The following is a 24,762-nucleotide window of genomic DNA, read 5'->3' as shown; positions in this document are numbered from 1 at the left end:
GGTCTGGTCTCTGGTCTCTGGTCTCTGGTCTCTGGTCTGGTCTCTGGTCTGGTCTCTGGTCTGGTCTCTGCTCTGGTCTCTGGTCTCTGGTCTGGTCTGGTCTCTGGTCTGGTCTGGTCTCTGGTCTGGTCTCTGGTCTGGTCTCTGGTCTCTGGTCTGGTCTGGTCTCTGGTCTGGTCTGGTCTCTGGTCTGGTCTCTGGTCTCTGGTCTGGTCTCTGGTCTGGTCTCTGTTCTGGTCTCTGGTCTGGTCTGGTCTCTGGTCTGGTCTCTGGTCTGGTCTCTGGTCTGGTCTGGTCTCTGGTCTGGTCTGGTCTCTGGTCTGGTCTGGTCTCTGGTCTGGTCTCTGGTCTGGTCTGGTCTCTGGTCTGGTCTCTGGTCTGGTCTGGGTCTGGTCTGGTCTGGTCTGGTCTCTGGTCTGGTCTCTGGTCTGGTCTCTGGTCTGGTCTCTGTTCTGGTCTCTGTTCTGGTCTCTGTTCTGGTCTCTGGTCTGGTCTCTGGTCTGGTCTCTGGTCTGGTCTCTGGTCTGGTCTCTGGTCTGGTCTCTGGTCTGGTCTCTGGTCTGGTCTCTGGTCTGGTCTGGTCTCTGGTCTGGTCTCTGGTCTGGTCTGGTCTGGTCTCTGGTCTCTGGTCTGGTCTCTGGTCTCTGGTCTGGTCTCTGGTCTGGTCTCTGGTCTCTGGTCTGGTCTGGTCTCTGGTCTGGTCTCTGGTCTGGTCTGGTCTCTGGTCTGGTCTCTGGTCTGGTCTCTGGTCTCTGGTCTGGTCTCTGGTCTGGTCTCTGGTCTGGTCTCTTGTCTGGTCTCTGGTCTGGTCTCTGGTCTCTGGTCTGGACTCTGGTCTGGTCTCTGGTCTCTGGTCTGGTCTCTGGTCTGGTGTCTGGTCTCTGGTCTGGTCTCTGGTCTGGTCTCTGGTCTGATCTCTGGTCTGGTCTCTGGTCTCTGGTCTGGTCTCTGGTCTGGTCTCTGGTCTCTGGTCTGGTCTCTGGTCTGGTCTCTGGTCTCTGGTCTCTGGTCTGGTCTGGTCTCTGGTCTGGTCTCTGGTCTGGTCTCTGGTCTCTGGTCTGGTCTCTGGTCTGGTCTCTGGTCTGGTCTCTGGTCTGATCTCTGGTCTGGTCTCTGGTCTGGTCTCTGGTCTCTGGTCTCTGGTCTGGTCTGGTCTCTGGTCTGGTCTCTGGTCTGGTCTCTGCTCTGGTCTCTGGTCTGGTCTCTGGTCTGGTCTCTGGTCTGGTCTCTGGTCTCTGGTCTGGTCTCTGGTCTGGTCTCTGGTCTGGTCTCTGGTCTGGTCTCTGGTCTCTGGTCTGGTCTCTGGTCTGGTCTCTGGTCTGGTCTCTGCTCTGGTCTCTGGTCTGGTCTGGTCTCTGCTCTGGTCTCTGCTCTGGTCTCTGGTCTGGTCTCTGGTCTGGTCTCTGGTCTGGTCTCTGGTCTGGTCTGGTCTCTGGTCTCTGGTCTCTGGTCTGGTCTCTGGCCTGGTCTCTGGTCTCTGGTCTGGTCTCTGGTCTGGTCTCTGGTCTGGTCTCTGGTCTGGTCTCTGGTCTGGTCTCTGGTCTGGTCTCTGTTCTGGTCTCTGGTCTGGTCTCTGGTCTGGTCTCTGGTCTCTGGTCTGGTCTCTGGTCTCTGGTCTGGTCTGGTCTCTGGTCTGGTCTCTGGTCTGGTCTCTGGTCTGATCTCTGGTCTGGTCTCTGGTCTCTGCTCTGGTCTCTGGTCTGGTCTCTGCTCTGGTCTCTGGTCTGGTCTCTGGTCTGGTCTCTGGTCTCTGGTCTGGTCTCTGGTCTGGTCTCTGGTCTGGTCTCTGGTCTGGTCTCTGTTCTGGTCTCTGGTCTGGTCTCTGGTCTGGTCTCTGGTCTGGTCTCTGGTCTCTGGTCTCTGGTCTGGTCTCTGGTCTCTGGTCTGGTCTCTGGTCTGGTCTCTGGTCTCTGGTCTGGTCTCTGCTCTGGTCTCTGCTCTGGTCTCTGCTCTGGTCTCTGGTCTGGTCTCTGGTCTGGTCTCTGGTCTGGTCTCTGGTCTCTGGTCTGGTCTCTGCTCTGGTCTCTGGTCTGGTCTCTGCTCTGGTCTCTGGTCTGGTCTCTGGTCTCTGCTCTGGTCTCTGGTCTGGTCTCTGGTCTGGTCTCTGGTCTGGTCTGGTCTCTGGTCTGGTCTCTGGTCTGGTCTCTGGTCTGGTCTCTGGTCTCTGGTCTGGTCTCTGGTCTCTGGTCTGGTCTCTGGTCTGGTCTCTGGTCTGGTCTCTGGTCTGGTCTGGTCTCTGGTCTGGTCTCTGGTCTGGTCTCTAGTCTCTGGTCTGGTCTGGTCTCTGGTCTGGTCTCTGGTCTCTGGTCTGGTCTCTGGTCTGGTCTGGTCTCTGGTCTGGTCTCTGGTCTGGTCTCTGGTCTGGTCTCTGGTCTGGTCTCTGGTCTGGTCTCTGGTCTGGTCTCTGGTCTGGTCTTTGGTCTGGTCTCTGGTCTGGTCTCTGGTCTGGTCTCTGGTCTCTGGTCTGGTCTCTGGTCTCTGGTCTGGTCTCTGGTCTGGTCTCTGGTCTCTGGTCTGGTCTCTGGTCTGGTCTCTGGTCTGGTCTCTGGTCTCTGGTCTGGTCTCTGGTCTGGTCTCTGGTCTGGTCTCTGGTCTGGTCTCTGGTCTCTGGTCTGGTCTGGTCTCTGGTCTGGTCTCTGGTCTGGTCTCTGGTCTCTGGTCTGGTCTCTGGTCTGGTCTCTGGTCTGGTCTCTGGTCTGGTCTGGTCTCTGGTCTCTGGTCTGGTCTCTGCTCTGGTCTCTGGTCTGGTCTCTTGTCTCTGGTCTGGTCTGGTCTCTGGTCTGGTCTCTGGTCTGGTCTGGTCTCTGCTCTGGTCTCTGGTCTGGTCTCTGGTCTCTGGTCTGGTCTCTGGTCTGGTCTCTGGTCTGGTCTCTGGTCTGGTCTCTGGTCTGGTCTCTGGTCTCTGGTCTCTGGTCTGGTCTCTGGTCTGGTCTCTGGTCTGGTCTCTGGTCTGGTCTCTGCTCTGGTCTCTGGTCTCTGGTCTGGTCTGGTCTCTGGTCTGGTCTGGTCTCTGGTCTGGTCTCTGGTCTGGTCTCTGGTCTCTGGTCTGGTCTGGTCTCTGGTCTGGTCTGGTCTCTGGTCTCTGGTCTGGTCTCTGGTCTGGTCTCTGTTCTGGTCTCTGGTCTGGTCTGGTCTCTGGTCTGGTCTCTGGTCTGGTCTCTGGTCTGGTCTGGTCTCTGGTCTGGTCTGGTCTCTGGTCTGGTCTGGTCTCTGGTCTGGTCTCTGGTCTGGTCTGGTCTCTGGTCTGGTCTCTGGTCTGGTCTGCTTTGGTCTGGTCTGGTCTCTGGTCTGGTCTCTGGTCTGGTCTCTGGTCTGGTCTCTGGTCTGGTCTCTGTTCTGGTCTCTGTTCTGGTCTCTGTTCTGGTCTCTGGTCTGGTCTCTGGTCTGGTCTCTGGTCTGGTCTCTGGTCTGGTCTCTGGTCTGGTCTCTGGTCTGGTCTCTGGTCTGGTCTCTGGTCTGGTCTGGTCTCTGGTCTGGTCTCTGGTCTGGTCTGGTCTGGTCTCTGGTCTCTGGTCTGGTCTCTGGTCTCTGGTCTGGTCTCTGGTCTGGTCTCTGGTCTCTGGTCTGGTCTGGTCTCTGGTCTGGTCTCTGGTCTGGTCTGGTCTCTGGTCTGGTCTCTGGTCTGGTCTCTGGTCTCTGGTCTGGTCTCTGGTCTGGTCTCTGGTCTGGTCTCTGGTCTGGTCTCTTGTCTGGTCTCTGGTCTGGTCTCTGGTCTCTGGTCTGGTCTCTGGTCTGGTGTCTGGTCTCTGGTCTGGTCTCTGGTCTGGTCTCTGGTCTGATCTCTGGTCTGGTCTCTGGTCTCTGGTCTGGTCTCTGGTCTGGTCTCTGGTCTCTGGTCTGGTCTCTGGTCTGGTCTCTGGTCTCTGGTCTCTGGTCTGGTCTGGTCTCTGGTCTGGTCTCTGGTCTGGTCTCTGGTCTCTGGTCTGGTCTCTGGTCTGGTCTCTGGTCTGGTCTCTGGTCTGATCTCTGGTCTGGTCTCTGGTCTGGTCTCTGGTCTCTGGTCTGGTCTGGTCTCTGGTCTGGTCTCTGGTCTGGTCTCTGCTCTGGTCTCTGGTCTGGTCTCTGGTCTGGTCTGGTCTCTGGTCTGGTCTCTGGTCTGGTCTGGTCTCTGGTCTGGTCTCTGGTCTGGTCTCTGGTCTGGTCTCTGGTCTCTGGTCTGGTCTCTGGTCTGGTCTCTGGTCTGGTCTCTGCTCTGGTCTCTGGTCTGGTCTGGTCTCTGCTCTGGTCTCTGCTCTGGTCTCTGGTCTGGTCTCTGGTCTGGTCTCTGGTCTGGTCTCTGGTCTGGTCTGGTCTCTGGTCTCTGGTCTCTGGTCTGGTCTCTGGCCTGGTCTCTGGTCTCTGGTCTGGTCTCTGGTCTGGTCTCTGGTCTGGTCTCTGGTCTGGTCTCTGGTCTGGTCTCTGGTCTGGTCTCTGTTCTGGTCTCTGGTCTGGTCTCTGGTCTGGTCTCTGGTCTGGTCTCTGGTCTCTGGTCTCTGGTCTGGTCTCTGGTCTCTGGTCTGGTCTCTGGTCTGGTCTCTGGTCTCTGGTCTGGTCTCTGGTCTGGTCTCTGGTCTCTGGTCTCTGGTCTGGTCTGGTCTCTGGTCTGGTCTCTGGTCTGGTCTCTGGTCTCTGGTCTGGTCTCTGGTCTGGTCTCTGGTCTGGTCTCTGGTCTGATCTCTGGTCTGGTCTCTGGTCTGGTCTCTGGTCTCTGGTCTCTGGTCTGGTCTGGTCTCTGGTCTGGTCTCTGGTCTGGTCTCTGGTCTGGTCTCTGGTCTCTGCTCTGGTCTCTGGTCTGGTCTCTGGTCTGGTCTGGTCTCTGGTCTGGTCTCTGGTCTGGTCTGGTCTCTGGTCTGGTCTCTGGTCTGGTCTCTGGTCTGGTCTCTGGTCTCTGGTCTGGTCTCTGGTCTGGTCTCTGGTCTGGTCTCTGCTCTGGTCTCTGGTCTGGTCTGGTCTGGTCTCTGCTCTGGTCTCTGCTCTGGTCTCTGGTCTGGTCTCTGGTCTGGTCTCTGGTCTGGTCTCTGGTCTGGTCTGGTCTCTGGTCTCTGGTCTGGTCTCTGGCCTGGTCTCTGGTCTCTGGTCTGGTCTCTGGTCTGGTCTCTGGTCTGGTCTCTGGTCTGGTCTCTGGTCTGGTCTCTGGTCTGGTCTCTGTTCTGGTCTCTGGTCTGGTCTCTGGTCTGGTCTCTGGTCTGGTCTCTGGTCTCTGGTCTCTGGTCTGGTCTCTGGTCTGGTCTCTGGTCTGGTCTCTGGTCTGGTCTGGTCTCTGGTCTCTGGTCTGGTCTCTGGTCTGGTCTCTGCTCTGGTCTCTGGTCTGGTCTCTGGTCTCTGGTCTGGTCTCTGGTCTGGTCTGGTCTCTGGTCTGGTCTCTGGTCTGGTCTCTGGTCTCTGGTCTGGTCTGGTCTCTGGTCTGGTCTCTGGTCTGGTCTCTGGTCTGGTCTGGTCTCTGGTCTCTGGTCTGGTCTCTGGTCTGGTCTCTGGTCTCTGGTCTGGACTCTGGTCTGGTCTCTGGTCTCTGGTCTGGTCTCTGGTCTGGTGTCTGGTCTCTGGTCTGGTCTCTGGTCTGGTCTCTGGTCTGGTCTCTGGTCTCTGGTCTGGACTCTGGTCTGGTCTCTGGTCTCTGGTCTGGTCTCTGGTCTGGTGTCTGGTCTCTGGTCTGGTCTCTGGTCTCTGGTCTGATCTCTGGTCTGGTCTCTGGTCTCTGGTCTGGTCTCTGGTCTGGTCTCTGGTCTGGTCTCTGGTCTGGTCTCTGGTCTCTGGTCTCTGGTCTGGTCTGGTCTCTGGTCTGGTCTCTGGTCTGGTCTCTGGTCTCTGGTCTGGTCTCTGGTCTGGTCTCTGGTCTGGTCTCTGGTCTGATCTCTGGTCTGGTCTCTGGTCTGGTCTCTGGTCTCTGGTCTGGTCTCTGGTCTGGTCTCTGGTCTGGTCTCTGGTCTCTGGTCTGGTCTCTGGTCTGGTCTCTGGTCTGGTCTGGTCTCTGGTCTGGTCTCTGGTCTGGTCTGGTCTCTGGTCTGGTCTCTGGTCTGGTCTCTGGTCTGGTCTCTGGTCTCTGGTCTGGTCTCTGGTCTGGTCTCTGGTCTGGTCTCTGCTCTGGTCTCTGGTCTGGTCTGGTCTGGTCTCTGCTCTGGTCTCTGCTCTGGTCTCTGGTCTGGTCTCTGGTCTGGTCTCTGGTCTGGTCTCTGGTCTGGTCTGGTCTGGTCTCTGGTCTCTGGTCTGGTCTCTGGCCTGGTCTCTGGTCTCTGGTCTGGTCTCTGGTCTGGTCTCTGGTCTGGTCTCTGGTCTGGTCTCTGGTCTGGTCTCTGGTCTGGTCTCTGTTCTGGTCTCTGGTCTGGTCTCTGGTCTGGTCTCTGGTCTCTGGTCTCTGGTCTGGTCTCTGGTCTGGTCTCTGGTCTGGTCTCTGGTCTGGTCTCTGGTCTGGTCTCTGGTCTGGTCTCTGGTCTGGTCTCTGCTCTGGTCTCTGGTCTGGTCTCTGGTCTCTGGTCTCTGGTCTCTGGTCTGGTCTCTGGTCTGGTCTCTGGTCTCTGGTCTGGTCTCTGGTCTGGTCTCTGGTCTGGTCTCTGGTCTGGTCTGGTCTCTGGTCTGGTCTCTGGTCTGGTCTCTGGTCTGGTCTCTGGTCTGGTCTGGTCTCTGGTCTGGTCTCTGGTCTGGTCTCTGGTCTGGTCTCTGGTCTGGTCTCTGCTCTGGTCTCTGGTCTGGTCTCTGGTCTGGTCTCTGCTCTGGTCTCTGGTCTGGTCTCTGGTCTCTGGTCTCTGGTCTGGTCTGGTCTCTGGTCTGGTCTCTGGTCTCTGGTCTGGTCTCTGGTCTGGTCTCTGGTCTGGTCTCTGTTCTGGTCTCTGGTCTGGTCTCTGGTCTGGTCTCTGGTCTGGTCTCTGGTCTGGTCTCTGGTCTGGTCTGGTCTCTGGTCTGGTCTCTGGTCTGGTCTCTGGTCTCTGGTCTCTGGTCTGGTCTCTGGTCTGGTCTCTGTTCTGGTCTCTGGCCTGGTCTCTGGTCTGGTCTCTGGTCTGGTCTCTGGTCTGGTCTGATCTCAGGTCTTGTTACCAGGAGTGTTAGCACCATTGCTCTGCCTTGTATCATTCTCATCAAGGTCAGTATTTTTTTAATAGTTGTTTTATAATTAAATGACATCGTAGCAGAACCAGAGGATTTGAAATAAGGAACAGGTTTTCTAAAATCAACTCTCTAACACATAAGAAAGAAACTGAACACTCCTAGTCCCATTTTCTCTCTCCAGTTTGAGAAAGTCCAGATATAAACTTGTTGACATTGTGATGTTGAGTATTTACCAGAAGATGGCGTGTGAAGCAAAGTGTGAAACAGAGCCAGTCTATGATATAGACCTGCTACAACTGGTGGTGGTCAATTCACTGAACTAGACCGACCGAGGTTGATAAGATACTAAAACTCTAGGTTGTGTGCATGTGTGTTTTGCAGGTGTGTTTTGTGTTTGTGTGTTTGTGTGTGTGTGTGTGTGTGTGTGTGTGCGTGCGTGCGTGCGTGCGTGCGCGCGCGTGCGTGCGTGCGTGCGTGCGAGAGAGAAAGAGAGGTTTTGATATGAAATGGTTAGTGACAGTAATATCACAGCTGTGTGGTGTGAACATTCCCTCCAAGACAGAGAGCCACCGGCTGCCGAGGGCGGGACAGAACAAGCATGAGCCCTTTTTTTATCTTCTTCCTGCCGTTGCCATGGCAAATAAAGTGGATTCATCATGATTCGTGATGACCTGTTTATGCCGCATTCATCTTGGGGAATATAATTTATATTTTCTCCAAATATTTAATATTTTAAAAGAACACACTATTTTATATGAAACAGTAGGCTGGTAGGTCCATGTAAGGTCTGCTACTTAACTTATATGTAGCTAGTAATGGGTGAAAAACAAAGGTCCATGTAAGGTCTGCTACTTAACTTATATGTAGGTAGTAATGGGTGAAAAACAAAGGTCCATGTAAGGTCTGCTACTTAACTTATATGTAGGTAGTAATGGGTGAAAAACAAAGGTCCATGTAAGGTCTGCTACTTAACTTATATGTAGGTAGTAATGGGTGAAAAACAAAGGTCCATGTAAGGTCTGCTACTTAACTTATATGTAGGTAGTAATGGGTGAAAAACAAAGGTCCATGTAAGGTCTGCTACTTAACTTATATGTAGCTAGTAATGGGTGAAAAACAAAGGTCCATGTAAGGTCTGCTACTTAACTTATATGTAGCTAGCAATGGGTGAAAAACAAAGCTATAGACCTAACCAGCTCTTGGTGGTAATAGTCTAGCCCAACTGTTGTTGGTTAGGTTTGATTATTGCCTTACATATGTCTCCGCATAAAACCAATTCCAATAATGGCTCCAAACAGGGAAAATGTGTGGGTTGTTTCATGGTAGGCATGGTTGTTTAGTGGTAGGTTGTTTAGTGGTAGGTTGTTTAGTGGTAGGTTGTTTAGTGGTAGGTTGTTTAATGGTAGGTTGTTTAATGGTAGGTTGTTTAGTGGTAGGTTGTTTAGTGGTAGGTTGTTTAGTGGTAGGTTGTTTAGTGGTAGGTTGTTTAATGGTAGGTTGTTTAGTGGTAGGTTGTTTAGTGGTAGGTTGTTTAGTGGTAGGTTGTTTAGTGGTAGGTTGTTTAATGGTAGGTTGTTTAATGGTAGGTTGTTTAGTGGTAGGTTGTTTAATGGTAGGTTGTTTAGTGGTAGGTTGTTTAATGGTAGGTTGTTTAGTGGTAGGTTGTTTAATGGTAGGTTGTTTAGTGGTAGGTTGTTTAATGGTAGGTTGTTTAGTGGTAGGTTGTTTAGTGGTAGGTTGTTTAATGGTAGGTCAAACGTTCAACACAGACCTTATTGATGCTCTGGTCTAGAGGAGGACCTGGTTAAAACACTTTTTTTTTTTACTCTCTCCGTGGTTAAAGTCAGAAGAAATAGATGTAATTGTAAACATCGGTGAGTGTGCTTAATTTACTATCATCCTAAATCGAAATATTACATTATTTTGACAATTGTAGTTATTTTTTTTATTGCACTAATTTAGTTTATGGTTGACAGAATGTGTTGCTAAATTTCACAATGTAACATTATTACATTATCTTATAACAGGGAATATATTCATCTTTTTTACCTGAGATTGGTGATGATAGTATAAACATTTATAGTGAAATCAATTGTTTAAAACAGATATCTTTGGTTTTAGTACCAGGGTTTTTGTCATACGCCTCGTTGGTGTCAGAATTAACCCTTGCAGTCATTTTAATGGCAAGAACATTTTTGGGGGATGCTCCTCCCACAAACGTCTCTGGCCTCGCGGATTTGAGGGTCAAACTATCAATCAAATAAAATCCTATCCATGTCACGAGTTAGACATCAATGTGGAAGGATGATTCGCTGATGTTAACCAGTAGGAAAAGTGTTGTATTTCCTTCTTCATATTGGCTGTCTTCCGTAAACATGTCCCCACAGAGATATGTTAATCAATAGCTAGGTTTCCATCCAATTGGCGACAGATATTCATGGAAATATTTACAAAATCTGTATTTAAAAAATATATGCGAATTTTGCACACCGATGGTGTGTTTCCACCAGACTGACTTGTTGGGTGATGTCGTAGTGGACACAAAACGGGTTGGAACTAAAATTATGGAACTAAAACGTTTATTTCTGAACAGAACCATTTTTTCCCCTTCGTTCTGTTCCACTGTTCCGACCTGAAACATAAAGTTCTGAACACGGATCTGTTCCGACCTGAAACATAAAGTTCTGAACACGGATCTGTTCCGACCTGAAACATAAAGTTCTGAACACGGATCTGTTCCGACCTGAAACATAAAGTTCTGAACACGGATCTGTTCCGACCTGAAACATAAAGTTCTGAACTCGGATCTGTTCCGACCTGAAACATAAAGTTCTGAACATGGATCGAACCCCCAAAAAAGTATTTATATCATTCCTTTCTGTTCCTCTGAAATCTATTTTTGTTTTTAACATTTAACTCGACATTACTTCAACAATCAGTGGGGATAGAAAAGCTTTCCCCACATTTTGTTAGGTTACAACCTTATATAGACATGTGTGTGCTTTTCATGTTCAATCAATTGACACCATTCTGTATACATCTGGCCCTTCTTTGGACACTGTGTTAACAAATCTACAAACGAGCTTCAACGCCATACAACTCTCCTTCCTTGGCCTCCAACTGCTCTTAAATGCTAGTAAAACTAATTGCAAAACTAAACTAGATGCCCGCCCAGCATCACTACTCTGGACGGTTCTGACTTAGAATATGTGGACAACTACAAATACCTAGGTGTCTGGTTAGACTGTAAACTCTCCTTCCAGACTCACATTAAGCATCTCCAATCCAAAATTAAATCTAGAATCGGCTTCCTATTTCGCAACAAAGCATCCTTCACTCATGCTGCCAAACATAACTTCGTAAAACTGACTATTCTACCGATCCTTGACTTTGGCAATGTAATTTACAAGATAGCCTCCAACACTCTACTCAGCAAACTGGATGCAGTCTATCACAGAGTCATCCGTTTTGTCACCAAAGCCCCATATTCTACCCACCACTGCGACCTGTGTGTTGGCTGGCCCTCGCTACATATTAGCCGCCAAACCCACTGACTCCAGGTCATCTATAAGTCTTTGCTAGGTAAAGCCCCGCCTTATCTCAGTTCACTGGTCACCATAGCAACACTCACCCGTAGCACGTGCTTCAGCAGGTATATTTCACTGGTTATCCCCAAAGCCAACACTTCCTTTGGCCGCCTTTCCTTCCAGTTCTCTGCTGCCAATGACGGGAACAAATTGCAAAAATCACTGAAGCTGGAGACTCATATTTCCCTCACTAACTTTAAGCAACAGCTGTCAGAGCAGCTAACCAATCACTGTACATGTACACAGTCAATCTGTAAATAGCACACCCAACTACCTCATCCCCATATTGTTATTTATCCTCTTGCTCTTTTGCACCCCAGTATCTCTACCTGCACATCATCATCTGCACATCTATCACTCCAGTGTTAATTGCTAAATTGTAATTATTTCGCCTCTATGGCCTATTTATTGCCTTACCTCCCTAATCTTCTACATTTGCACACACTGTACGTAGATTCTTCTATTGTGTTATTGACTGTACGTTTGTTTATGTGTAACTCTGTGTTGTTGTTTGTGTCACACTGCTTTGCTTTATCTTGGTGAAATAAAAATATAGAAATAAAGATTTTACCACAGGTGTACTCCAGTCAAGCTGTAGAAAGATCTGTGATCTCAATACAATCCTTCTCCATCATGACTTGGTTTTTAATCTGACATGCACTGTCAAAGGGTTGTGCCTTTCCAAATCATGTCCAATCAATTGAATTCAACACAGGTGGACTCCAATCAAGTTGTAGAACCATCTCAACGATGATCAATGGAAACAGGATGCACCTGAGCTCAGTAAGTCTCACAGCAAAAGGTCTGAATACTAATGTAAATAAGTTTTTTATTTTTTATGAAAGTGCAAACAATTCTGAAAACCTGTTTTCGCTTTTTCAGGTATTGTGATGTCATTATGGAGGTATTGTGATGTCATTATGGAGGTATTGTGATGTCATTATGGTGGTATTGTGATGTCATTATGGGGGTATTGGGATGTCATTATGTAGGTATTGTGATGTCATTATGGAGGTATTGTGATGTCATTATGGAGGTATTGTGATGTCATTATGGAGATATTGTGATGTCATTATGGTGGTATTGTGATGTCATTATGGAGGTATTGGGATGTCATTATGGAGGTATTGTGGTGTCATTATGGGGGTATTGTGCATAGATAGATAGATTTTTTTTATTTAATCAATTTTAGAATAAGTCTGTAATGTAACGAAATGTAGAAAGTCAAGGGGTCTGAATACTTTCCGAAGGCACTGTATGTATAGTTGTTTTAGTTTAGGTGCATGGGTGCCCAACGGCAGCCTAGGCTATAGATGTTTACATGGGTGCCCAACGGCAGCCTAGGCTATAGATGTTTACATGGGTGCCCAACGGCAGCCTAGGCTATAGATGTTTACATGGGTGCCCAACGGCAGCCTAGGCTATAGATGTTTACATGGGTGCCCAACGGCAGCCTAGGCTATAGATGTTTACATGCGCGAGTAAAATCAAGTGTAGGGTGCTAGATGCAAGTGACATTTTGCGAGACAGGGCACCAGAATTAAAAACACGTTTTACCTTTCTGTAGTTAATAAATCCAATGTGAAACGCGATAACAATATTACCCTTAACTAGCATTGAAAACAAGTTGATCCATTCTTCTCTAATTAAAAATCAAACATTTCTGAATCAGGCTTGTTAGGTCAGTACTACTGTAGATGAATTAAACGAGGGAGGGGCACTTTGCCTGCGCACGCACACTGGCGAAGACACATGAACATGTTTCTGATTGGCATAGTGAGGGTTTCGGCATAGGCCTCTTTAAATGTAAAAGAACGTTATTAACTTTAAAATAATGCTTTTGTATAGATCACTGTTGTTCCCGTTTCTGATTGTTCCTCAAACATGTTTTTGTTCACTTATGTTTTCATGTACCGAATAAATATCACAGAGTCACATGTGTTTCCGTCACATTTTCAAATCTACGGATAGTTTTGTCACAGATGCTGTTGCGTTAAATAGTGCCTATTTTTGGTCTTGGCGCCTGCGCTCTAGTCAACAGCTCGCAGATACAGTGCAGGTGGGCTGTGTGGGAAGACTAGTCTGCACGATCAGATGTTACCAGAATAAGACCCTCGATGTTTCTTGGAAAGGAGCATCAAGCTCATCACCGTGCACTTTCAGCACCCTGTGAAGTTCATCAATAGTGTACCCTAATAAACTGCACGCTTTCCCGAGTCCTGTCATCATGTGACTCCCAGTTCACTCCGTTATGATGGTTATTATATCAACATTTGCGTATAAAGGCGTTTCCATTGACTTGTCTCGCATTATAAATTTAACAGACACTAAAAAATATGTCAAAATAACAAATGATCTGTTGACATTTATGCAATTGTACCGAAACATCCTGTTTCCATCACTTTCTTGTTTTAATATATATATATTAATATATATATATTTAATATATATATATATAAGGTATGACTTTACTCGCATAAAAACTGTGGATGTAAACGTGGTCGTTGGCCACACTACATGTTCTCCTCTATCGATAGATATATATAATATAATAATAATAATATAATAATATATGCCATTTAGCGGACGCTTTTATCCAAAGCGACTTACAGTCATGTGTGCATACATACATATGTAGTATAGCCAAGTTCTTTGAGATGTGTTTTTTTTAGAAGGCACATGTATCGCCAGAGAATTGTCCCAGTTCCATTAAACATACACATCTTAATGTGACGGATTCATCTAGTCGTGCTATTGATAACAGTTCAACTAAACCATTCCAGTCTTAATGTGACGGATTCATCTAGTCGCGCTATTGATAACAGTTCAACTAAACCATTCCAGTCTTAATGTGACGGATTCATCTAGTCGCGCTATTGATAACAGTTCAACTAAACCATTCCAGTCTTAATGTGACGGATTCATCTAGTCGCGCTATTGATAACAGTTCAACTAAACCATTCCAGTCTTAATGTGACGGATTCATCTAGTCGCGCTATTGATAACAGTTCAACTAAACCATTCCAGTCTTAATGTGACGGATTCATCTAGTCGCGCTATTGATAACAGTTCAACTAAACCATTCCAGTCTTAATGTGACATTCATCTAAATAACAGTTCAACTAAACCATTCCAGTCTTAATGTGACGGATTCATCTAGTCGCGCTATTGATAACAGTTCAACTAAACCATTCCAGTCTTAATGTGACGGATTCATCTAGTCGCATTGATAACAGTTCAACTAAACCATTCCAGTCTTAATGTGACGGATTCATCTAGTCGCGCTATTGATAACAGTTCAACTAAACCATTCCAGTCTTAATGTGACGGATTCATCTAGTCGCGCTATTGATAACAGTTCAACTAAACCATTCCAGTCTTAATGTGACGGATTCATCTAGTCGCGCTATTGATAACAGTTCAACTAAACCATTCCAGTCTTAATGTGACGGATTCATCTAGTCGCGCTATTGATAACAGTTCAACTAAACCATTCCAGTCTTAATGTGACGGATTCATCTAGTCGCGCTATTGATAACTAAACCATTCCAGTCTTAATGTGAATCTAGTCGGCTATTGATAACAGTTCAACTAAACCATTCCAGTCTTAATGTGACGGATTCATCTAGTCGCCCTATTGATAACAGTTCAACTAAACCATTCCAGTCTTAATGTGACGGATTCATCTAGTCGGCTATTGATAACAGTTCAACTAAACCATTCCAGTCTTAATGTGACGGATTCATCTAGTCGCGCTATTGATAACAGTTCAACTAAACCATTCCATCTTAATGTGACGGATTCATCTAGTCGCGCTATTGATAACAGTTCAACTAAATAATAATAATAATAATAACCATTCCATCTTAATGTGACGGATTCATCTAGTCGCGCTATTGATAACAGTTCAACTAAACCATTCCAGTCTTCAGTGTCCGCTCGTAATAAATATTACTGCGTCTTCACTTTATGAACTACTCATTTAGCAAAATACAGTAATCTGAACACAAGTGTGGAATGTGTAGCTTTTAATGTATTGATCTTCAACATATACCAACTCATTTCAGCATATTGATTATGAATTTGGACATTTAAAAACCGGATGTGTATAAAGTCTGACATTTGGGCTATAAATCAAAAAGGCATGACAACAGGAAACAGCAACAGTATCACACTTTCGATGTTTGTTTTGGGAATATAAATGGTACTTTTAATTGACATCATTTTCCCCAACAGGATTCTACTTAGTCAGGTTAAAAACGACGCGATGAGCCTTATAAACTTGACTGTGATTTATAGATTTGAATCATATTAGTGAAATCGTGATGATGATGACTTTGTCCCGGCGATGAACGTGTTCCGTTCTATTAGCTGGTCTGTCATTAAGGAGGAGCAGTCTGCCTATACTCTACCGATACAGCTGGTTGATGGAATCTCTGTCCTCTCAATGACGGGGAATATTGAGCATGAAGAGGAAACAGAGGAGGTAAAGTAATCAACATTTACTCTGTGATACTAACGCTTTTTTTTTAGGAAATGCTATCATAGATATCAGATATTAAATTATTTATTATAATTAACTATATTTGATCATAAATGAAAAATTGTATTTTCAGCACAAGATTCCTGTTTGGAGCATCTTGCACATGTGAGTCGCTCTGGATAAGAGCGTCTGCTAAATGACTTAAATGTTATGTTAAATGTTATGTGTACACGCATTCTGTATTTTTTTTAAGCTTTTGAATGAATTTGAGCTATATTGGTCTATCGGAGTGTCAGTATCCAGCTGTTAAATAAGCTAATGAATCATTAATGATATAGTTGTGGCTCAGTCACAATTAAATTAATTTAATTTCCGGACCATGGACAGCAATAAAACACTATGTAAAAACATGTCCAAAACGCAGCGGTAAAAATGACAGTCAACCGGTAGACCTACATTACACTTACATTTTAGTGATTTAAACAGACGTTCTTATCCAGAGTGATTTATATTTTAGTGATTTAAACAGACGTTCTTATCCAGAGTGATTTATATTTTAGTGATTTAAACAGACGTTCTTATCCAGAGTGATTTATATTTTAGTGATTTAAACAGACGTTCTTATCCAGAGTGATTTATATTTTAGTGATTTAAACAGACGTTCTTATCCAGAGTGATTTATATTTTAGTGATTTAAACAGACGTTCTTATCCAGAGCAATTTATATTTTTGTGATTTAAACAGACGTTCTTATCCAGAGCAATTTATATTTTAGTGATTTAAACAGATGTTCTTATCCAGAGTGATATATATTTTAGTGATTTAAACAGACGTTCTTATCCAGAGTGATATATATTTTAGTGATTAAGCAGACTGTCTTATCCCGAGTGATTTACAGTAGCGAGTGCATAAATGTTCTTAATTTTTTGTTCTGGCACCCTGTGGGAATCAAACTCACAACCCTTGTTATCATGAGCAACTAACTAGCCACACGGTACCCTAACTAATCAGAATAGGGTATGTTTGACTTACTATAGAGTGTAGGACAGGGGTAATCAACTCTTACCCTATAGGACCGGGGTATTCATCTCTTACCCTATAGGACCGGGGTATTCATCTCTTACCCTATAGGACAGGGGTATTCATCTCTTACCCTATAGGACAGGGGTATTCATCTCTTACCCTATAGGACAGGGGTATTCATCTCTTACCCTATAGAACAGGGGTATTCATCTCTTACCCTATAGAACCGGGGTATTCATCTCGTACCCTATAGGACAGGGGTATTCATCTCGTACCCTATAGGACAGGGGTATTCATCTCTTACCCTATAGAACAGGGGTATTCATCTCTTACCCTATAGAACAGGGTTATTCATCTCTTACCCTATAGGACCGGGGTATTCATCTCTTACCCTATAGGACAGGGGTATTCATCTCTTACCCTATAGGACAGGGGTATTCATCTCTTAGCCTATAGGACAGGGGTATTCATCTCTTACCCTATAGAACCGGGGATATTCATCTCGTACCCTATATGACAGGGGTATTCATCTCGTACCCTATAGGACAGGGGTATTCATCTCGTACCCTATAGGACAGGGGTATTCATCTCTACCCTATAGAACCGGGGTATTCATCTCTTACCCTATAGAACAGGGGTATTCATCTCTTAACCTATAGGACAGGGGTATTCATCTGCTTAGATGTGTGGGCAGAATGTTTAGAACAGGGGAATATTCATCTTTGGGAAGAATGTTTAGAACAGGGGCAGAATGTTTATCTCTGGGCAGAATGCCCTTTAGAACAGGGGTATTTTATCTCTTACCCTATAGGACAGGGAATGTTTCATCTGGGCAGAATGTTTAGATGTCTATAGGACAGGGCAGAATGTTTATTCATCTTTACCCTATAGAACAGGGGTATTCATCTCTTAGAATGTTTAGATGTCTATAGAACCGGGCAGAATGTTTATCTCTGGGCCTAATAGAACAGGGGTATTCATCTCTTACCCTATAGGACAGGGGTATTCATCTAGATGTACCCTATAGGACAGGGGTTTAGATTCATCTCTTACCCTATAGGACAGGGTTTCATCTGGGCAGAATGTTTAGATATAGGACAGGGTTATTCATCTCTTACCCTATAGGACAGGGGAATTCAAATCTCACCCTGTTTAGGACAGGAAAATGTCATCTTTAGATGTCTGGGCTAATAGGACAGGGGTTTATTCAACTCTTAGCCTATAGGACAGGGGTTTAGATTCATCTTTACCCTATAGGACATGGGATATTCAAATGTTTAGATGTCTGGGCAGAATGTTTAGATGTGACAGGGGTATTCATCTCGGGCAGAATGTTTAGATGACAGGGGTGTGTGGGCATTCATCTCAGAATGTTAGAGGACAGGGGTTTATTCAACTCTTTACCCTATAGGACAGGGGTTTAATCAACTCTTTAGATACCCTATAGGACAGGGGTATTCATCTCTTAACCTATAGGACAGGGGGCATTCATGAAGAATGCTTAGATGTGTGGGCAGAATGTTTAGATGTGTGGGCAGAATGTTTAGATGTCTGGGCAGAATGTTTAGATGTGTGGGCAGAATGTTTAGATGTCTGGGCAGAATGTTTAGATGTCTGGGCAGAATGTTTAGATGTGTGGGCAGAATGTTTAGATGTGTGGGCAGAATGTTTAGATGTGTGTTTAGGCAGAATGTTTAGATGTCTGGGCAGAATGTTTAGATGTCTGGGCAGAATGTTTAGATGTGTGGGCAGAATGTTTAGATGTCTGGGCAGAATGTTTAGATGTCTGGGCAGAATGTTTAGATGTCTGGGCAGAATGTTTAGATGTGTGGGCAGAATGTTTAGATGTCTGGGAAGAATGTTTAGATGTCTGGGCAGAATGTTTAGATGTGTGGGCAGAATGGTTAGATGTGTGGGCAGAATGTTTAGATGTCTGGGCAGAATGTTTAGATGTGTGGGCAGAATGTTTAGATGTCTGGGCAGAATGGTTAGATGTCTGGGCAGAATGGTTAGATGTCTGGGCAGAATGTTTAGATGTCTGGGCAGAATGTTTAGATGTCTTTGAAGAATGTTTAGATGTCTGGGCAGAATGTTTAGATGTGTAGGCAGAATGTTTAGATGTCTGGGCAGAATGTTTAGATGTGTGGGCAGAATGTTAGATGTCAGGGCAGAATGTTTATATTTTGCTGTTACTTTTTCCCCCCAACTAAACATTCATGCTGTCAATAACGAGTGCCTGTCCATGCATTCTGCAAGATTGGTTGTACATTTGAAACCATTTAACAGTAGGCTACAGCCGACACTTCTATGCAGAGGACCGATTGTTGTTAAATATTTATTTTATCAATTGATTATTGGGTTTCTATGTCCTGTCTTGGTATAGGCTTTGAGATTAAATAGGCAATGATGTCACGTTCCATTTCACACAGCAATACCGTAGCCTACCCATACTGTCAAATACTGGTCTATTTACTGTGTTGGCAGAATGTTAAAATGTTTTGCAGTGCAATATTTGGCAAAAGACTGTGACAGTATCTGAAAGAGAAAACAATGGTCAATTGTTGTGGACCTGTCTGCAGAACATTATAAATCAATAATGTTTTGTATTGTCTTTAATCCCCAATCTAAATTCTGAAACATTGGATGTTTCTCAATATGCTCACTACCATGCTCCGCACTCTCATGCTCCCCACTCTCGTGCTCCCCACTCTCTTGTGCTCCCCACTCCATGCTCCCCACTCTCATGCTCCCCACTCGCATACTCCACACTCTCATGCTCCACACTCTCATGCTCCCCACTCTCATGCTCCCCACTCGCATACTCCACACTCTCATACTCCACACTCTCATGCTCCACACTCTGCATGCTCCCCCACTCTCATGCTCCCCACTCTCATGCTCCCCACTCTCATGCTCCCCACTCGCATACTCCACACTCTCATACTCCACACTCTCATGCTCCCCACTCTCATGCTCCACACTCTCATGCTCTCCACTCTCATGCTCTCCACTCTCATGCTCCACACTCTCATGCTCCGCACAAATCCAACAATAGAGACAAAACAAGATACAGTGGGGCAAAAAAGTATTTAGTCAGCCACCAATTGTGCAAGTTCTCCCACTTAAAAATATGAGAGAGGCCTGTAATTTTCATCATAGGTTCACTTCAACTATGACTGACAAATGAGAGAAAAAAAATCCAGAAAATCACATTGTAGGATTTTTAATGAATTTATTTGCAAATTATGGTGGAAAATAAGTATTTGGTCATCTACAAACAAGCAAGATTGCTGGCTCTCACAGACCTGTAACTTCTTCTTTAAGAGGCTCCTCTGTCCTCCACTCGTTACCTGTATTAATGGCACCAGTTTGAACTTGTTATCAGTATAAAAGACACCTGTCCACAACCTCAAACAGTCACACTCCAAACTCCACTATGGCCAAGACCAAAGAGCTGTCAAAGGACACCAGAAAACAAATTGTAGACCTGCACCAAGCTGGGAAGACTGAATATGCAATAGGTAAGCAGCTTGGTTTGAATAAATCAACTGTGGGAGCAATTTTTAGGAAATGGAAGACATACAAGACCACTGATAATCTCCCTCGATCTGGGGCTCCACGCAAGATCTCACCCCGTGGGGTCAAAATGATCACAAGAACGGTGAGCAAAAATCCCAGAACTACACGCGGGGACCTAGTGAATGACCTGCAGAGAGCTGGGACCAAAGTAACAAAGCCTACCATCAGTAACACACTATGCCGCCAGGGACTCAAATCCTGCAGTGCCAGACGTGTCCCCCTGCTTAAGCCAGTACATGTCCAGGCCCGTCTGAAGTTTGCTAGAGAGCATTTGGATGATCCAGAAGAAGATTGGGAGAATGTCATATGGTCAGATGAAACCAAAATATAACTTTTTGGTAAAAACTCAACTCGTCGTGTTTGGAGGACAAAGAATGCTGAGTTGCATCCAAAGAACACCATACCTACTGTGAAGCATGGGGGTGGAAATGACAGGATTCTCATCTTTTTAAGTGGGAGAACTTGCACAATTGGTGTCTGACTAAATACTTTTTTGCCCCACTGTATATGCAAAATAAACATTTTTTTACTTCATAATTATTAGCTAGATATGTCGATTGTAATAATCTATTTAGACAGCTAGTTAAACAGGCAATTGACCTAAAACTAATGTTAAGCAAGGTAGCTATAAAAAAAATCGTTGGGGGGGAGATAGCTAACAATTCTTTGTGGCTAGCTAACTAGCAATTTAACCCCATTGACTTACTATGTACTTACAGTACCCATTCACTGAACTGTCTTCCAGCCAGGGCAACAACTGCAATAGAGAGGAAACAACATATACACAAAGCAACTGTTTTACTTCATAACTATCAGCTATATGTGACCTAAAACTAATATTATGTGGGATTGATTCTTTGTGGGTAGCTAGCTAACAGTACCAGTAGCTAGGCAGTTAACCCTATTGACTTATTATGGGCTTGCTATCTACGGTATGTAGGCAGGTAAACATGCCAAAATGTATTTCTTAATGTATCAAGATAAAATATTGTAGTCAAGCAACATTTAAAATGTGAATGGGCAACATTTCATCCCGAAGTCGAACTGTATTTGTAAGTCGCTCTGGATAAGAGCGTCTGCTAAATGACTTAAATGTAAATGTATTTTCTCTCGCTTCAGCTCAAATAATGGCCGCCGTTGATTTCAATACTTTTTGCGGCATCTACGTGGTTGCATCATATTTCTTTCCATACTTTTTGTTGAAGTTGCATCAATGTAGTCTTCCAAATATGCACAGACGTTTTGTATACTTTGATTTGGACTCAAATAAACACTCTGGTCAAATCAAATCAAATCACATTTTATTTGTCACATACACATGGTTAGCAGATGTTAATGCGAGGGTAGCGAAATGCTTGTGCTTCTAGTTCCGACAATGCAGTAATAACCAACAAGTAATCTAACTAACAATTCCTAAACTACTGTCTTACACACAGTATAAGGGGATAACGAATATGTACATAAGGATATATGAATGAGTGATGGTACAGAGCAGCATACAGTAGATGGTATCGAGTACAGTATATACATATGAGATGAGTATGTAAACAAAGTGGCATAGTTAAAGTGGCTAGTGATACATGTATTACATAAAGATACAGTAGATGATATAGGCTGGTCTAGAGTCAATTTGTGTGCTCGGGGCACGGTAGTATGCATTTTGAGAAATACCCATTGTCTAGGCTACTGAAAACAATGGCATTAGGCTACATAGAGTAGTAGCAAACATAGTTCAAAGTAAAAGTCCAACTGTCTTGATGTTGACCTGTTAAATTTGTCTGTAGGCCATTAACTGCTCGTTCTATGGGATGTATTTCACATTTTGTTGTAGGCTATCTGGGCTATCTGGGCTATCTGGGCTATTTACTGGGCTATCTGGGCTATTTACTGGGCTATCTGGGCTATTTACTGGGCTATCTGGGCTATTTACTGGGCTATCTGGGCTATCTGGGCTATTTACTGGGCTATTTACTGGGCTATCTGGGCTATCTGGGCTATTTGGGCTATTTATCTGGGCTATCTGGGCTATCTGGGCTATTTACTAGGCTATCTGGGCTATTTACTGGGCTATCTGGGCTATATTACTGGGCTATCTGGGCTATCTACTAGGCTATCTGGGCTATATTAGGCTATCTGGGCTATCTGGGCTATCTGGGCTATATTAGGCTACTGGGCTATCTGGGCTATCTGGGCTATCTGGGCTATCTGGGCTATCTGGGCTATCTGGGCTATTTACTGGGCTATCTGGGCTATCTGGGCTATCTGGGCTATTTACTGGGCTATCTGGGCTATCTGGGCTATCTGGGCTATTTACTGGGCTATCTGGCTATCTGGGCTATTTACTAGGCTATCTGGGCTATATACTAGGCTATCTGGGCTATATACTAGGCTATCTGGGCTATATACTAGGCTATCTGGGCTATTTACTGGGCTATCTGGGCTATCTGGGCTATTTACTGGGCTATCTGGGCTATCTGGGCTATTTACTGGGCTATCTGGGCTATTTACTGGGCTATCTGGGCTATCTGGGCTATTTACTGGGCTATCTGGGCTATCTGGGCTATCTGGGCTATCTGGGCTATTTACTGGGCTATCTGGGCTATCTGGGCTATATACTAGGCTATCTGGGCTATATACTAGGCTATCTGGGCTATATACTAGGCTATCTGGGCTATATACTAGGCTATCTGGGCTATATACTAGGCTATCTGGGCTATTTACTGGGCTATCTGGGCTATCTGGGCTATCTGGGCTATCTGGGCTATCTGGGCTATCTGGGCTATCTGGGCTATTTACTGGGCTATCTGGGCTATTTTCTGGGCTATCTGGGCTATTTACTGGGCTATCTGGGCTATCTGGGCTATCTGGGCTATTTACTGGGCTATCTGGGCTATTTTCTGGGCTATCTGGGCTATTTACTGGGCTATCTGGGCTATTTTCTGGGCTATCTGGGCTATTTACTGGGCTATCTGGGCTATTTACTAGGCTATCTGGGCTATTTTCTGGGCTATCTGGGCTATTTACTAGGCCATCTGGGCTATTTACTAGGCTATCTGGGCTATTTACTAGGCTATCTGGGCTATTTACTAAACCATCTGGGCTATTTACTAGGCTATCTGGGCTATTTACTAGGCTATCTGGGTTATTTACTAGACCATCTGGGCTAATTACTAGGCTATCTGGGCTATTTACTGGGCTATCTGGGCTATATACTAGGCTATTTACTAGGCTATCTGGGCTATATACTAGGTTATCTGGGCTATAGCCTAGGCTATCTAGCTATATATAGCCTAGTATATCTGGGCTATATACTAGGCTATCTGGGCTATATACTAGGCTATCTGGGCTATATACTAGGCTATCTGGGCTATTTACTAGGGTATCTGGGTTATTTACGAGGCTATATACTATACTATCTGGGCTATATACTAGGCTATCTGGGCTATATACTAGGCTATCTGGGCTATATACTAGGCTATCTGGGCTATTTACTAGGCTATCTGGGCTATATACTAGGCAATCTGGGCTATTTACTGGGCTATCTGGGCTATTTACTAGGCTATCTGGGCTATATACTAGACTATCTGGGCTATTTACTGGGCTATCTGGGCTATATACTAGGCTATCTGGGCTATATACTAGGCTATCTGGGCTATATACTAGGCTATCTGGGCTATATACTAGGCTATCTGGGCTATATACTAGGCTATCTGGGCTATATACTAGGCTATCTGGGCTATATACTAGGCTATCTGGGCTATATACTAGGCTATCTGGGCTATATACTAGGCTATCTGGGCTATATACTAGGCTATCTGGGCTATATACTAGGCTATCTGGGCTATATACTAGGCTATCTGGGCTATATACTAGGCTATCTGGGCTATATACTAGGCTATCTGGGCTATATACTAGGCTATCTGGGCTATATACTAGGCTATCTGGGCTATATACTAGGCTATCTGGGCTATATACTAGGCTATCTGGGCTATATACTAGGCTATCTGGGCTATATACTAGGCTATCTGGGCTATATACTAGGTTATTATACATTTATAAATGAGATATTCTGTACATACGCACAATTTATAAATGAGGCCCCAGGAGAGTATCGGGTATGTTGAGGTGGACAGTCAGCCACCTGGTCTCCCAGGTCTAAATCAGTCCCTGATTAGAGGGGAATCACCCACCTGGTGTCCCAGGTCTAAATCAGGCCCTGATTAGAAGGGAATCACCCACCTGGTGTCCCAGGTCTAAATCAGGCCCTGATTAGAAGGGAATCACCCACCTGAGGTCCAGAGTTAAATAGGAGGGATATAGAGGTTGTACTGTAACACCCCTGCCATCTCCTTCTAAGGTAAAGACACGAGGAAACAACGAGGAAACACCGAGGAGAAGTAACGTGTTACCATGGTGACACTGTGGAGGGTTCCATGCTGAATCGTTCCAGATCTCTGTAACCTTCTGGGATGAAGAGGTTGCCCTGAGCAACACAGAGCTCACACAGGCACAGGCAGGATCTAGATGGAGTGAGACGGTCCTATTTCAACGAACCAAAGCACGACTCTGGCAGTAACATCACCACCACCATGCTCCAACCAACTGGAGCACATTGCTGAAGATTCAGAAGATGGAGGGAGGAGAGGGGAGGAGACAGAAGATGGAGGGAGGAGAGACGATGAGAGAGAAGATGGAGGGTGGAGAGAGGAGGAGACAGAGGATGGAGGGAGGAGAGAGGAGGAGAGAGAGAATGAGAGGAGGTGGTGGAGGGGTGTACGTGTGGCTCCTGGTGTGTATGTTGCTGGGGGATGTCCTGGGCTGGGTGACCCCTGGAGTTCGTGTTGGGGTCGAGGCTCAGGCCAATGAAAGGAGAGTCCTGGCTCACATTCCTGGTGACATCATCATAGGAGCACTGTTCTCCGTTCACCACCAACCTCCTGCAGACAAGGTACACTGTGGTTTGGAGTGTATGTGTTGGAGTGTGTGTGTGTGTGTGTGTGTGTGTTGGAGTGTGTGTGTGTGTGTTGGAGTGTGTGTGTGTGTGTTGGAGTGTGTGTGTGTGTGTGTGTG

The 24,762-nt window shown here is 45.6% G+C and overlaps 1 pseudogene; it reads left to right on the top strand.

Annotated features, from left to right (window-relative positions):
* Window positions 1-14,977: 14,977 nt before the first annotated feature.
* The window catches only part of LOC124006921, a 97,106-nt pseudogene continuing 87,321 nt past the window's right edge, over window positions 14,978-24,762 (top strand).

This window comes from Oncorhynchus gorbuscha, linkage group LG20, assembly GCF_021184085.1.
Source record: "Oncorhynchus gorbuscha isolate QuinsamMale2020 ecotype Even-year linkage group LG20, OgorEven_v1.0, whole genome shotgun sequence".
NCBI classification, from domain to species: Eukaryota; Metazoa; Chordata; class Actinopteri; order Salmoniformes; family Salmonidae; genus Oncorhynchus; species Oncorhynchus gorbuscha.
The sequence above is the reverse complement of the archived record's forward strand: the minus strand, read 5'-3'. Positions and strand labels throughout refer to the sequence as shown.